The sequence below is a fragment of the Cnephaeus nilssonii genome, assembly GCF_951640355.1.
Source record: "Cnephaeus nilssonii genome assembly, chromosome: 14".
Classification (NCBI taxonomy): Eukaryota; Metazoa; Chordata; class Mammalia; order Chiroptera; family Vespertilionidae; genus Cnephaeus; species Cnephaeus nilssonii.
The window spans coordinates 74744618-74761658 of NC_137085.1; positions in this window are offsets into that span (position 1 = coordinate 74744618).

The following is a 17041-nucleotide window of genomic DNA, read 5'->3' on the forward strand; positions in this document are numbered from 1 at the left end:
AGATTTTGCTTATTATTGATTGTCCCAATAAAGTCCTTTATGTGGTCCTTTTTTCCCCTGGTCTGTGCTCAAACCCAGGAGCACACAATGCATGCAGTTTCCTGTCCCTTTGGTCCCCATTAATCTGGAGCAGTTCCTCAACATGAGCATTTCATGACCTTGTGATTTTTAAACTACAATTATTTTTAATTGCAATTATTTTGTAGAGTGCCCCTCAATTTGGGTTTATCTGATGTTTTCTCATAATTGGGTTTTAGAAGGGATACTATCATAGAGATATTTTGCCTTTCTCAGGAGGCACGTGGTATTCGTTTGTCCCAATTCTAGTGATGTTAACTTTGATCCCTCGCAAAGGTGGTTTCTACCAGATTTCTGTGTGGAAAGCCACCCCTCTGTCCTTAGTAATTTAGAAGCTCATCGAACATTCACCCCCTCGTTTGAGTGCCATTGATAATGTCCTCACTCCATTATTCTTCCCATAGCGTTCCTTAGTAGGCATTCCTCCATGTCAATATCTTGTAATCCATTCTTGTTGTTATTATTATTCTGATGTTCAATCATTCCAAAATTGGTGTTGGTCCCTTTTGACATTGTCATCATTCTTTAAAAACACAGAAATATTTATGAGTGCAACAGAATGTTGGCTTTGACTTATTCTGAAATGGTTGCTAAAACATACAATGAAACTGTGTGTATACTCACAAATAAGAGAGAGAGAGAGAGAGAGAGAGAGAGAGAGAGAGAGAGAGAGAGAGAGAGAGAAAGTTTACAAACCAAGTGGCATGAAACAACAGAGCTGTTCTCTCGGAGTTTGGGAGGCCCGAAGAAACTCAGTATCAGAAGAGCCCCCCCCCCCGCCCCCTGCCCGAAAGGCACCGGGAAAGGGCCCCTCCTTGTGTCTTGCAGCTCCCGGCAGCTCCGGCCTCCCGGGGCTGTGCCTGCATCACTCCAACCTTGGCCTCCCTCTTGGCATGGCTTCCCCTTTGTGTGTGTGTCTCTGTGTCCTCTCCTCTTCTTATAAGGACACTGGCCGTTGGGTTAGGGCCTAACCTAAATCCTGGATGATTTCATCTTAAGATCCTTAACTAACTACACCTGCAAAGATCCTATTGCCAAACGAGATCACAGTGTGAGACTCTAAGTGGACATGAATTTGGAGGTCACGCATAGAGGCCTTCACAGATGAGAGAGTGGAACCACACATTTAGCTCCTGGCAGCCAATGAGAAAAAAGCAATACCCTTGCATAGTTCCTATTGTTAACAAGGAGAGAGCTAGCAGACCTAAGAGGGCAGCAAAGCTGTTCCTGACTCATCTAAGGTCTGAAACATCTTACGTGAGAGCCCCTGACCAACAGCACCAGGGTCACCTGGGAACTCCTTAGACAGGCAACTTCACCGCACACCTACCGAATCTGAAATCCTGGAGTGGAGCCCATGAAGCCTTAAACAAACCCTCCAAAGTGATTCTATGGCTCTCTCAAGCTCAAGAAGCCCTATGACAGACAATGTGCTCGGAGATAATGCAAAAGTAACTGGGGTTCCATACAACTGTTTCTGATAGCAACTTTTGTGTGTTACATCCTTAAATAGAAGCAACGTTATGACAGCAACACAACAACCCTCCTGGTTGGGGGCAGGGGAGCAAAATTCAAACAGTTCAATTATGCTCTGGGGATCGGTGCACCTCAGCTCCCGTTGGCATCCGGGACAGCTGCTCCGCGAAGCCAGACCCACATCCCCCCACAGCACGGTGGCTCAGGTCCCAAGGCACAAGGCCCAGGCAGCAGCTGTGTCACCATTTCTAACGCAGCCTCGTCGACCACGGAGGTCACTCCTACAGCATCACAAAGTTCTCAGGTCCGAGGGGAAAGAACAGACACACAGCCTCTTGGTGGATAAGGCTCAGAAGAGTCCATGGGACTAGAATGCCATTGTGGCAGGTGTGAGAAAGCAGGATCTGTCACTGAGACATGAAGGAAATCCACAGGCAAGCATGAGCCTCAACGCTCCCCGCTCAGACTGCATTGTTCTCAATAGAAGGACCCCCCCACCACCACCACCACCAAGTCCTCAAAGCAACTGGAAGTCGACCTCACCCTCAGCGGACCTCACTCCCAGGCTGCCTCTGGGATCTGGGCACCTTTGGCCATCACAGGAGGCATTTGTGCATCATCCCACCGAAATCCCAGCGGCCACATAAATCAGGGGTGACCACCACGTTCAATTGCTTCTCAAAGGACCCTACTCAATGCGTCATTTCTTTCTTTGTTGGCTGCAAATAATTTTCCTTTGATTATGCTTTAAAATATGGCAGAATATGATCCTTTCGTTTTCAAAAGCTAGCAGCAGTGATTAAAAAAATAAAATAAAATGAATGGATAAGACAGGGATTTCCATGTCCACACACTGGGAGCTGGCTCTGCATTTAGTCTCAGAGTTAGTTTCCAGATTTCAAATGTGCATGAGCAGTCCATCCAAATGTCACTCTCCCCGTGTTAGTCAGTCTTTGCCAAGCAAGCATTTCTGGAGTAATCCATTCTTCGCCCAGCCAAGAACAACCCGGTGTGCAGGCAGATCCCGTAGACGGAGTGGTGGGCAAGGTACAGAGGGTGCTGGCCGCTCCCCACCTGGAGCTGAGACCCATAGCCTGGGCCAGGTCCAACCCCCACCAAACGGAAGGCTGTCTATTCTGTAAACCCCTTCATTCACACCCACACACCCCTCCAAGTTACTCCCCTCCTTTCCAGCCCTCCTCTCTGATTCCAGGTCCTCTGATTCTTGATGGGCACATGGCACTAGGTCAGTGGTCGGCAAACCGTGGCTTGCGAGCCACGTGCAGCTCTTTGGCCCCTTGAGTGTGGCTCTTCCACAAAATACCATGGCCTTGGCGAGTCTATTTTGAAGAAGTGGCATTAGAAGAAGTTTAAGTTTAAAAAATGTGGCTCTCAAAAGAAATTTCAATCGTTGTACTGTTGATATTTGGCTCTGTTGACTAATGAGTTTGCCGACCACTGCACTAGGTCATCTCTTCCTGACAGTCTCACCCCATTAAGTGACCCATCAGGTGGGTTCCACTCCTTCCTATGCCTTCCACTATCTCCCCTCAGATCTATTAATGACTAAATCAATCTCCATTGTACAGATGGGTCCTCCTGTAGGAGAGGAAAACTTTAGGTTCATGGACTGAGGTCATGCAAATTAACCAAAGACAGATCAACAAGAGAAGCAGTTTATTAACCCATGCAGCACACACACACACACATCAGAGACAATGATGAGTTACTCAAAGAGGTGGTTATACCTTGAGGCTTCTATAATACAAGGGGCCCAGTGCACGAATTCATGCACCTTGAAAGGAACTGTGGGCCGTGAAGCTGCAGTGGGCACAGGGGCGGGTCTCAGCCCATCCTCCATGCCCCCACCAGGCCCCTCCCACCACGGCCCCCAGTCCCCTGTCTGCTGGCAGACCCGCTCACACCCACTGACGGCATGGAGCGATTGAGGCCAGCTCCAGAAGCGGGTGTAAGCAGGGCCGGTGCCGTCAGCGGGTGCAAGAGGCAGCTGCTGCCCCAATAACCCCTCAGGAGCAGGAGGAAGTGGAGAAGCTCTGAGGGCCTTGGTTTGGCACCCCACTCAGCTGCTCCACCATCCTGCCGTGGCCAACTCCCACCATGTTCCATGCGCACCCCCTGGTGGTCAGCGCATGTCATAGCCACTGGTTGTTTGGTTGTTCGGTTGTTCGGTCTATTTGCATATTAGCCTTTTATTATATAGGATAATGCATATATCAGACACATTCATTTAAAGTGTACAAATCAGTGGTGTGTGTCACTTATTCTGAAGCTTGTCTTAGTTTGTCACTTGTTATTATTTACACCATGCTGAGTAACCCTGAACTTGGAGGCCAGCCCTGCGGAACTTGTTTTCCAGTGCAGGGTCAGAGAATTATTAGATTAGACACGGAAATCTCAGCTGGGCCACCGAATGGGCCACACACCTGCCCAAAGGAGCACTTTAATCAGCTAGTGATGCCTTACCTACAACCCTCCTCTGAGAAAAAACATGACCTTTGACTTACTTCTCTCTGAACAAATATTCTTTTCATTAAGTGACTAATGAAGATGAGGTTTAAAGTAGTTATTCTATCTCTTTGAATGGTTTCTAAGGCTGCTTAAAAGTTTGCCAGTGGTAGACATGCTTGGAGTAAGTGCAAACGTTGTCATTGTCCAAGGGGCCCAGCTCTCGGGAAGTAAAGAGAGCTCTGAGGCGTGGCGCGCCAGGGAGTTTCAAGGGGCTGCCAAGCAACTGTGTGAGTCACAAGGGAGGAAAACCTTTCTCTCCTTCCCTTCTAGGTTCTACGGCTGGTCTCACAATTAAATTGACATAAGACAGATTAACGGGAGCCCTGGCCGGGTAGCTCAGTTGGTTAGAAAATTGTCCCAACGTGCCAAGGTTGTGGGTTCAATCCCTGGTCAGGGCACATTCAAGAACCAACCAATGAGTGCGTAAAGAAGTGGAGCGACAAATCAGTGTTTCTCTCTCTCTAAAAAGTCAATCAATAAAAAAAAATTTTAGAAAGAAAGCCATATTTGGGTTTTTATACTATAGCAAATGTGCTAGCTAATATAACTTCCTTTTTCACCCCGGTGCTTCAACATTCATTTTACAAAGGAGATGGACCTCTGGCCACTCAGCTGTGATGCACTCTCAAGTTACAACTGTCTGTCCCTCTGCGACTGTCACATTAAATCCAATATCCCTAACACAAAGGCTTTAGTCTTCAAAGAAAATTTTAAGACACATTAACAGGAGAAAACCAATTTAATTTTGTACTTATGGGAGCCCTACTAAAAATATGAAACTCAAAGAAGTGACCAAAGCAGGCAGCTTTTGTTCCTTTTAGACAAGGAAACAACAAATGTGTGAAGAATTGAGAGGACAGAGAAGGGGGTGTAGGGTAGTACATTAGTGAGGACGTAACCAGATTTGTCCATACAGCCTTCTCAGCCCTAAATTCCCTGCCTCTGCTGTTAGCCTGGCTCTCCCTCCTGGCACAGGGAGGGTACCTTTCGCAGGGAGAGTTATTTCCTGCTTTCGGGGACAAAGGCGGGTCAGGGTGCCCTTCTTGCACCTGCTATGCCTCAATGGACTTTAATTGAAAAGAATCCGTATTCTACGGTGGCATAACTTGGGGTGACATATTCTGAACCCCGACAGCAAGTGTAGGTTTCTCAAACATAACATATCGAGAGGAGCACCCCTGAGGAGGGCCCCATCCTTGCCTCACTTCCTTTCCTCCATCTCAGTAAGTGGCCATGCTATGCACCTGCTAGTCAGACCGAAACCTTCCTCCCCTCGCCTCAAGCTTACGCCCATCCCATCAACACTCAAACCTGTAACACAATTCAACACAGCAAATGTGTGCGTTTGCAGCCAGACACTCACCAGAACTTTCCTGCTTCTCTCTTGGCTCGCCGTGTCCTGGGATCTCCGTGTCTGCTATGCTGTGCACTGGGAGTCACCGCAGGCACCGTGAGCGGAAGTGAAGGGGAAGGACAGGTGTAATGAGCACCTGGCGGCAAACACGGGTAGAGTGAGCAATGCTGATGGACAGGCGGAGGGAAATGCCAGCCCATTTCTGGAGCACTGAGTGCGGGCAGGAGAGCACTGATGGAGGACGCAGCAGAGAAAACCGCAGGTGGACCAGGAGGTACAGTTCAGGGGGGCGGGGTGCAAGGGCAGCTTGTGTGCAGACCCAGAGCAGAGGGAAGGCTGTCTCATGTTGGAATGCAGTTGTGAGGGGCAGGGCCCCAAGTGAGCCTCAGCCACTTCTCTGCCCACTCCTGCTGAGAGCAATCCAATCCCAGAGTTCCCGTGAGCCTGTGTGGGCGGGCCAGAGATGAGAGAGAACTTGTGCCATGAAGGAATGCAACCAGGACTCTGAAGACAGACAGAAGGACGGAGGCAGAAACTTACCTCAGAGGAAACAACAGGAGTGGGCCATATGTACAAAAATGAGTTTTCTAGGCTGTAGTTTACTTTTTTTAACTACCTGTAAAACTTGAAGTAGTGTATTTGATGTTTGACAATGCCCTGCTCTACCACCAGGGGTGTGAGTCTCCACTATTTCATGTCTTTAAGGCCTGCCTTTATTGCCAAAATTATAAACTCCTTAGATGTAGGGAAGAAAATGCATCATCCTACAGAGAGTAAATGAGATAATTGATGAATTACATATAAATAACTTGAACAGGATGTTCCCAAGCCAAAGAATATTTAGGAAACTCAGGAATGAAATGTATCCATTTACTCCCTACGCAAATCGGGCTGGATGTGGACTGAGGAACTGGGAGCACACAGCTTCCATCCTGGGGAAGGCCACGAGCTGTGAACAGCAACAAAAGGAATGTGAAGTAGAGAGAGCTGCAGGTTTCCCGGGGGCTTCATGACCCAGCAAAAGTGATGGGAACATAGTGGAATGATTTCATGTGATTTAAATCCACTTTGTGACTTCAGTGAAGTTGTTTCAATCCACTTGTTTATGACAAAGACCCCAAAAATTGTTTTTATTTTATTTTATACTTTTATTGATTTTTAGAAAAAGAGGAAGGGAGAGAGAGAAACATCAATCCGATCCCTCCTGCACACCCCCTACCATGGATAGAGCCCACAACCTGGGCATATGCCCTGACCAGGAATCCAACTGGCATCTTTCAGTACATGGAATGGGGCCCAAACAACTTTTTTGCCATACCAGCCAGGGCAAAAAAGTTTTTACTGTTTTTGTTTTTTTGATTATTTTTTAATCTTTATTGTTGAAAGTATTACATAGGTCCACCTTTTCCCCCCATTAACCTCCTGTCCCCACCTCCAGACCTGCACCACCCCCTTGGCTGTGTCCACGGGTTATGCATATATGCATACAAGTTCATTGGTTGATCTCTTCCCACCCATCCTCCCTTGCCTTCCCTCTAAGGTTCAACAGTCTTTCATGCTTCTATGTCTCTGGGTCTATTTTTTTATTATTTTAATTAATTTATTTTATTAATAAATCTTTATTGTTCAGATTATTACAGTAGTTCCTCTTTTTCCCCCTATAGATCCCCTCCACCTGATTCCCACCCCACCCTCTGCCCTTACCGACCCCCCTGCCACTGTCCTCATCCATACGATTTTTGTCCAGTCTCTTCCCACACCCCCTCCACCCCCTTCCCCTGAGAATTGTCAGGCCATTCCCTTTCTATGCCCCTGATTCTATTATATTCACCAGTTTATTCTGTTCATCAGATTTTTTATTGACTTGATTTTTAGATTCACTTGATAGATATGTATTTGTTGTCATTTTGTTGTTCATAATTTTTATCTTTACCTTTTTCTTCTTCTTCCTCTTCTTACAGAATACCCTTCAGCATTTCATATAATACTGGTTTGGTGATGATGAACTCCTTTAGCTTTTTCTTACCTGTGAAGCTCTTTATCTGACCTTCAATTCTGAACGATAGCTTTGCTGGGTAGAGTAATCTTGGTTGTAGGTTCTTACTATTCATCACTTTGAATATTTCTTGCCACTCCCTTCTGGCCTGCATAGTTTCTGTTGAGAAATCAGCTGACAATAGTATGGATACTCCCTTGTAGGTCACTAACTGTTTTTCTCTTGCTGCTTTTAAGATTCTCTCTTTGTCTTTTGCCCTTGGCATTTTAATTATGATGTGTCTTAGTGTGGTCCTCTTTGGATTCCTCTTGCTTGGGGTTCTCTGCGCTTCCTGGACTTGTAAGTCTATTTCTTTGACCAGGTAGGGGAAGTTTTCTGTCATTATTTCTTCAAATAGGTTTTCAGTATCTTGCTCTCTCTCTTCTTCTGGAACCCCCATAATTCTGATGTTGGTACGCTTGAAGTTGTCCCAGAGGCTTCTTACACTATCTTCATATTTTTGGATTCTTTTTTCTTTTTTCTTTTCTGGTTGGGTGTTTTTTGCTTCTTCGTATTTCAAATCTTTGACGTGATTCTTGCAATCCTCTAGTCTGCTGTTGGATTTCTGTATATTTCTTTATTTCAGTCAGTGTACGCTTAATTTCTAGTTGGTCCTTTTTCATATCCTTGAGGGTCACACTAAATTTCTCAGAGGTTTCTAGAAGATTCTTGAGTAACCTTATAACCATGGTTTTGAACTCTATATCCAGTAGTTTGCTTTCCTCCATTTCTGTCATTTGTGACCTGTTTCTTTGTCTCCACATTTTGGCTGCTTTTCTGTGTTGATAGAGTGGCTTTGTGTGCTAGGTGTCCTATAGGGCCCAGTGGCTCAGCCTCCCTAATTACTTGAGGTGGACACTGTTGGTGCACCCCTTTGTGGGCTGTGTGCACAGTCTTGTTGTAGTTAGGCCTTGATTGTTGTTGGTATCACTGGAGGAATTGACCTCCAGGCCAATTGGCTGTGAGGACCAGTTGTGTCTACGATGGGAGAACTTCTGTGCTGGAGACACCCTCATGGGGCAGGATTTGCTTCATTGGGACTTTGGCGCTCACTGAGTCTGCTCCCTGAGTGTGTCTCTTATGGATCTGAAGAGTTGTAATCTGGATGATATCACTCTGACCACTAGGTACACTGGCTCTTGGATCTCCAAGGAGGTGCAAAGTCAGCCACTGCCTGAGGCCACTCAGCAGGAGCTACAGAGAGATCTGCAGATTCCTCCTCTTTGTTTGGGGTTTGGAGGTGCCCAGATGAGGCCCACCTGTGAAGCAATGCAAGCTGCTGTCCAGCTTTGGGCCTTCTTTTGGATGCTCTGGGGTTCTCTGACCCAACTGCAGTATGTTAGGTTTAAGATTGCAAAAGGCCAGGCCATTCATATGCAAAAGGCTCTGCGCACAGCTTGGGTGGGGTTGTAAATTGGGTGGGGCGGGGTCTCAGGGAATCACCTGGGAGGAGCAAACAGCAATGGCTGACCATCAGCCCTTCCCCGAAGAGATCCCCAGGTCTCTGTGTCCCACGGCACTGTGCAGGAACAATGATCACTGCAAGCACCTCTGAGAGAAAGCTGCCCTCGAGTTCTGCCCAATGCCATACAGTCCAGTTTCTCCCCATATGAGTCTGGGTCCCCAGAGTCTCACCCGGAACTGGAGTTCAGAGCAGTCGGGAGCTTGTATCTCTATCCTGATTGAAAAAGACAACAGCGTACTCAGTTGCCAGCCCTTTTCCGCGCACACGCCTCCATACCTCCGCACCTCCTCCCAGTGTCAGTGTGTTTTTTTCTTTCCTTCTAGTTGTATAAATTCCACTCAGCCAGCCTTCCCGTGGTTCTTGATGATATCTGTTTTGTCTTTTAGTTGTAGTCTCTGAGTCTATTTTTGATCATCAGTTTATTTGGTTCATTAGATTTCACATATGAGTGAGATCATGTGATACTTACCTTTCTCTGACTGGTTTATTTCACTTAGCAAAATACTTTCCAGGTCTATCCATGCTGTTAGAAATTGTAAGAGTTCTTTCTTTTTTATTGCCATCTAGTATTCCATTGTGTCAATGTATCACAGCTTTTTTATCCACTCATCTGCTGATGGGCACTTAGGCTGTTTCCAAATCTTAGCTATTATAAATTGCACTGCTATGAACATAGGGGTGCATATATTCTTTCTGACTGGTGTTTTGAGTTTCTTAGGATATATTCCTAAAAGTGGGATCACTGGGTCAACTGGCAGTTCCATGATTAATTTTCTGAGGAAACTCCATACTGTTTTCCACAGTGGCTGCCCCAGTCCGCATTCCCACCAGCAGTATACTAGGGTTCCCTTTTCTCTACAACCTCACTAACACTTGTCGTTTGTTGATTTGTTGATGGTAGCCATTCTGACAGATGTGAGGTGATATCTCATTGTCATTTTGATTTGCATCTTTCAGATGATTAGTGACTTTGAGCATGTTTTAATATGTCTCTTGCTTTCTGTATGTCCACTTTGGAGAAGTGTCTATTTAGGGCCTTTGCCCAGTTTTTAATTGGATTGTTTGTCTTCCTTTTGTTAATTTGTAGGTGTTCCTTATATATTTTAGAGAATAACCCCTAATCGGATGTATCCTTGGTGAATATGTTCTCCCATGCAGTGGGATCTCTTTTTATTTTGTTCCTGGTTTCTTTTGCAGTGCAGAAGCTTTTTATTCTGATGTAGTCCCATTTGTTTATTTTCTCCTTAGTTCCCATTATCCTAGGATATGTATCTGTAAACATATTGTTACAAGAGATGTCTGAGATTTTGCTGCCTATGGTTTTTTCTAGGACTTTTATGGTTTTACATCTTTAGGTCTTTTATCCATTTTGAGTTTATATTTGTGTATGGTGTAAGAAGATAGTCTAGTTTCATTTTTTGCATGTTATCTGTGCAATTTTCCCAACACCACTTATTGAAAAGACTGTATTGATTCCATTGTATGCTCTTGCCTCCTTTGTCAAATATTAATTGAGAATAGTGGCTTGGATCGATTTCTGGGCTCTCTGTTCAGTTTCATTGATATATGCCTGTTCTGGTGCTAGTTCCAGGCTGTTTTGAGCACAGAGGCTTTGTAGTATAACTTGATATCTAGTATTTGGCTAACCGTCCAAAGTTTGTTATTTCTCAAGATTGCTGTGGCTATTCAGAGTCTTTTTTGGTTCCATATACATTTTTGGAGTGTTTGTTCTAGGTCTGTGAAATATGCCCTTGGTGTTTTAATAGGGATTGCATTGAATCTGTAGATTGCTTTGGGTAATATAAACATTTTAATGATGTTGATTCTACCAATCCATGAACATGGTATATTCTTCCACTTGTTTATATCTTCCTTTATCTCTTTTTCAACATCCTATAGTTTTTACCTCCTTGGTTAAGTTTATTCCTAAGTATCTTAATTTTGCTGTTGCAATGATAAATGGGAGTAGTTATTTTTTAAATTTCCCTTTCTGAGAGTTCACTAGTGGTGTATAAAAATGTTATGGATTTGGGGGTGTTAATTTTTTATCCTGCTACATTTCTGAATTCATTTATTAAATCTAGTAGATTTTGATGGAGTCTTTAGGGTTTCTAGGTACAGTATCATGTTATCTGCAAACAATGAGAGTTTTACTTCCTCCTTTCCAATATGGATGTCTATCATTTCTTCTTCTTGTCCGATCGCTGTGTTTAGTACTTATCAAAAAAAGGTGTTGAATTTTGTTGAATGCTTTTTCTGCATCAATTGGTATGATCATGTGATTTTTGTCTTGCAATCTGTTTATGTGCTATATCACATTTATTGATTTGTGAATATTGTATCAGCCTTGCATCCCCGGAATAAATCCCTTTATTATTTTCTTCCTCCTACTTATGCTGGGCTTTTCTTGTTGTTCTCTTTCTAATTATTTAACTTGCAGGGTTAGATAACTTATTACCAGATTTTCTTTTTCTGTTTCTGTTTCTTTCTTTTTTTTTTTTTTTCTTTTTCGAGGTAAGCCTGTAGTGCTATGAACTTCTCTTTCAGGAATGCTTTCACTGGGTCCCATAGATTTTGGATAACAATCTATGAGAGAGATGTCTGTGTTCATTTTCAATTGTTTCCAGGATGTTTTCTATTTCTTCTTTAACCTCTTTGGTAACCCATTCATTGTTTGATACCATACTATTTAGCTTCCATGTATTTGATTATTTTTTAGTGTTTTTATTGTAGTTGATTTCTAATTTCATGTCACTGTGGTCTGAGAAGATGCTAGATATGATTTCAATCTTCTTGAATTTGTAGAGACTTAGCTTGTGTCCTAACATGTGGTCTAGCTTTGAAAATGTCCCATGTGCACTTGAGAAGAATGTATATTCTGTAGCTTTGGTGTGGAATGTTCTGAAGATGTCAATTAGTTCCACCTGTTCTAGAGTATCATTTAGGATTGCTGTTTCCTTATTGATTTTTTGTCTAGATGATTTATGCAATGATGTCAGTGGGGTATTAAAGTCTCTACTATGATTGTTGATCTCTCCCTTGATATCTTCCAAGAGTTTTTTTAATATATTTAGATACACCTGAATTGGGTGCATATATGTTTACCAGAGTTATGGCCTCTTTTTGTATCAGTTCCTTTCGTATTATGAAGTGTATTCCTTATCTCTTGTTATGGCCTTCAATTGAGGTCTATTTTGTCAGATATAAGTATTGCCACTCCAGGTTTTTGTTGTTGTTGGTTTTGTGTTTGTTTGTTTTTTCATTTCCATTTGCCTGAAAAACCATTTTCCATCCCTTCACCACCAGTCTGTGTGAGTCCTTGGTTCTGAAGTAGGTTTCTTGTAGACAACAAATATATGGGTCATGTTTTCTTATCTATCCAGCTACCCTATGTCTTTTGATTGGAGCATTTAATCCATTTATGTTTAAGGTTATTATTGACAGATATTTGTTTGCTGCCATTTTTATTCTTTATGCCTGTGTTCTTTCCCCCCTTTATATATATTTTTTACAACATTCCCTTTGGCATTTTTTGCATTGCTGGTTTGGTGGTAATAAACTCTCTTAGCCTTTTTTTGTCTGCAAACCTCCTGGCTTCACCTTCAATTTTGAATTATATCCTTGCTGGATAGAGTAGTCTTGGAATTCAGTCCCTGGATTTTCATCACTTTGTATATTTTATGCCACTCTCTTCTGGCCTGATGTGTTTCTGTTGAGAAATCAGTTGATATTCTAATGGTAGATCCCTTGTAGGTAACTTTCTGTCTCTCTCTTACAGCCTTGAAAATTCTTTCTTTGTCTTTTATGCTTGCCAATTTAATTATGATGTATCTTGGTGTAGGTCTTTTTGGGTTCATCTTGATTGGGACCTTCTATGCTTCTTGGACTTATGTGACTTTTTTCTTCCCAAAGTCAGGGAAGTTTTCTGTCATTATTTCTTCAAACAGGTTTTCTATCCCTTGCTCCGCTTCCTCTCCTTCTGGCATCCCTATTATGTGGATGTTGTTTTGTTTCATGTTGTCCCAAAGCTCCCTTAGACTCTCCTCCTGTATTTTAAAAAATTTTTTCCAGTTGCTGTGCTGCATGGATGTTTTTTCCTATCTTATTTTCTAACTCGCTGATTCGGTCCTCAGCTTCTTCTAGTCTACTGTCAAAACCTTCCATTGTGTTCTTTATTGCAGCTATGTCATCCTTCATTTTCTCTTGATTCTTACTCATGTGGTGTTATTTCTCATTCAGCTCCTTATAATTCTTGAGTTGCATGTATTTCTCATCCAGATGTTTGAACATCCTTATAACCATTACTCTGAATTCTTTCTCTGACAAATTACTTGCCTCCATTTTATTTAATTCCTTTTATAGTGATTCCTCCTTTTCTTTCACTTGAGGGTTGTTTCTTTGCCACCCATTTTTGCTGTTCCTTTGTATTTGTTTCTATGTATTAGATCAAATGGCTATGCCACCCAGATTTTTAGGGTTGGTCTTATGTAGTAGATGTTTTGTGGGACCAGTGGTGCTGTCTCCCAGGTCTCCTGGGTTGAGTGTTCTAGAGAGGCTCCCTACTTGAGATATTTGGGTTCTCCTGATGTAGTTGGGTCTTGAATGTTATTGTCCCATTCGTGGATGGAGTCTCCTCTCAGGGTGTCTGATTATGTGGCTTGCTCCCTGTCACATCATGCCAGCTCTTGTGGAGGTGCTGGCCAAATAGCACAAAATACAACAAGACAAGACACAACACAGAAGGAACAGAACACAAACGTACACAAAACCCTTATAACCCCAACAAAAGTGACCACCAGCAAAAAGAGAATTAGGAAACAGAAAAGAGAGCAAGGATGATAGAAAAGAAAATAGAGTAAAAATATGGGGAGAAAACACAACAAAACAAACAAATAAACCAAAAAGCATAAACAAAAAAAAAACACCCAAAAAGGAGGGGGGGTCATAATCTGTAGATGCAGAGCTTAAATAAAGAAAATAACATTACAGAATTAAAGGAATAGGGTAAGGACCACGGTTTAGAATAAAGAAGACAAGAATGAAAAAAAATTCAAGAGGACAGAGCAGATAATCCTGAATTTAGGAAATGAAACAAGTTAATCATTTAGGAGAAGAAGAAAAGAAAATGAGAAGAGAGGGGAAAAAATAATTGAGTAGTGAAAAAAAAAGAAAAGGAAAATTGAGTAGGAGCAGGGAAGAGTGGATTAGATATATGAACAAAACAACAGAGAGTAGAATAATAACAACTCAACAAAGCAGACAGATAAGAAAGATCAATTATTAAAAAGGGGGGAAAGAAAGAAAAGAGAAAACTTAACAAGGAGAAAAGAGAAGAAAAACAAGAGAAAGAAAAGAGAAGAGAGGAATAAAAAGGTGTAAAAAATAAAATAAAATAAAATAAAATAAAAATATAAAAATGAAGTGAAATGTCATTTGCTTCAGTTGAATTTTTTTGTGTGTTTTTTTGTTTGTTTGTTTGTTTATATATTTTATTGATTTTTTACAGAGAGGAAGGGAAAGGGATAGAGAGCTAGAAACATCGATCAGCTGCCTCCTGCACACCCCCCACTGGGGATGTGCCCGCAACCAAGGTACATGCCCTTGACCGGAATCGAACCTGGGACCATTCAGTCCACAGGCTGACGCTCTATCCACTGAGCCAAACTGGTTTTGGCTTCAGTTGAATTTTAATGCCCCGTGGGACCTGGCTTAGGACCCCACTCTTCTCTTCTGTCTGCCAATTCTGGGCTTCCTGTGAGGTACTTAGGTGCTAACCACTGTCAGGCACTGTCTTTTGTCTTTTAGCACCGGCCTGAAGCTCCAAGCAGCCCACCGGTCCACGGCTTGTGTCTGTCTCCACAGGCCTTGGCTTCAAGAAGGAGGGGCCAATCTGCCTTTTTTGCTTATCTGCCAGCTGTCAATCTTAATCACTCCAGAGTCTGTTTCTGACAGGGCTTTAGGTAAAGTTGGTGTTGTTTCGCTTTCAGAGAATGCGATGGGTGTTTCTTCCTGTCCCAGAGCTCCTCCTCCAGGAGTGGCCCAAAATATTACCCTGCTCTTGGCTGGGTCCTATATGGAGACCAATGGGGTCAGCGGGGTCCCTGGAGTTTCTGTCAGAATGTTTCCTAGAATAGTGAGGCGGGTGAGCCTCCTCCACTTGGGTCACTGAGGGCTCCTTGAGACTGTTCGACCCGTAAGCTTGGCCTCTGCCTTTGTTTCCTCAGTAAAGCTCAAAATGCAGGGTGTGGCAGGCTGTATCACCTAGGGTGGGGTTTTTCCCCCAGGTAGCTCGTCCCAGGGAAAATGGCCATTTAGGTTTGGAAGCATATAAACAACCCAATGCAGGACTCCTGGCTACTGCTTTTCCAAGTCTCCCTGCCCGGCTTACCACACCCGCCTGTCCTCAGGCACCTCAAATCCATCCCTCCCTCCCTGCACCAATGCCTCGGATATGTAGTTGTAAATGAAAACTCCTGTGCTCTAGGTTTAGAGATTTTTTTTAAAAGGCAATTGAAACCACAGCTCTCCCCCCACTGGCTCTGGGCTGCTGAGTCTAGACTCCACTGCTGCCCACAGCCTTGCTGCCTTTCGAAGCTGCTTGGATGATACGGGCGCTGCTGATTGTGCTGCCACAGGTCTGGAGGTGCAGCTGGTAGGTCGCCACCACCTTGGGCTTGGGTGTGTGCTCTGGGCAACCCCCCTCTCAGATCTTGCTCTTCCTACTGGTCTCCAAGTGTCCCCTATTCTTCCTGGTTCTAAGTCACCTCCTCAGCTGGACCTCGGTTGTAATTCCAGGTGAATGCCCTCCAATTTAGTCGTATTTCTAGTCTGGCCCTTGGGATGAGGTGCTGACAGGTCTGCCTATTCAGCCACCATTTTCTCCTCTCGCCCAAAAAAGTATTTTTAGAAGTAAGTTTTTTGATGTAAGAATAAGCTAAATTGTGTCAAGATGTCGTCATCTGCTGTCCTAGATAAGCAACCAGCAGCTCAGTTAACAAGGTAAAGAGGAACAAAAGAATATTCCAGGTGAAGGCAGCTCAGATATGAAGCCAGCTGAGAAGTTATGGACTAAAATGAGAAACTGTGATTACAAATTGTCACTCAAGAATTACCAATGCCATTTCCAGGCACAGGGACCTTGTTCCTAGGCCTGGGAGCAAGACACTGATTGAGTTTCATCCTCGCCATAAGCAATCTGGCAGATCTCACAGTTCTACTATTCTGAAATAGAACCATAGTCAGCTACGTTCCATGTTGACGTAAGAAACATCCAAACCTGGCCGAAACCGGTTTGGCTCAGTGGATAGAGCGTCAGCCTGCGGACTGAAATGTCCCATGTTCGGTTCCGGTCAAGGGCACGTACCTTGGTTGCGGGCACATCCCCAGTGGGGGGCGTGCAGGAGGCAGCTGATTATGTTTCTCTCATCAATGTTTCTAACTCTCTATCTCTCTCCCTTTCTCTCTGTAAAAAATCAATTATATATATATATATATATATATATATATATATATATATATATATCTCCAACCCTGTAGAAACTTTTTATGAGTTTATCTGCACCAAACTGAAAGCACTTGTTGAGAAGCAAAATCTAAATGGATTGAGAAAATGGCAGTTTCACCACTTACTTTACACATCAGAATCAAAGGAGAAGACATGAGGGGTTTACATAAAATCCATTGTGATAGATTAGAGAGGCGGGAGAAAGCCAAGCAGGGAAATCTCTGAGATTGGATAAAAGTAAAATGATAGACACATGCTTCTTTTACACTGGTGGGTATAGGATAGTTAACAACATTTACAGCACATGGGAGATGGTATGTGGGGAACAAGATAACAAGGAGGGTCTCATGCTTTGGTAGGAGATTATGTCCTGAGGAGTTCAGAAAAGGGGAATTTAAAAAAAGGGGGGGGATCCTTTCCCCCTCTCCACGTGGGAGTCCGTTCTGTGGGACTCTTTCCCCCTCCCCACGTGGGAGTCTGTACTTATTCTTCAATAAATCTTCACCTTTGCTATACTAAAAAAAAAAGAGAGAGAGAAAGAAAGAAAGAAAAAGAGAGAGAGAGAAAGAAAAAGAAAGTAAAGGGGGATTACTCTGACAT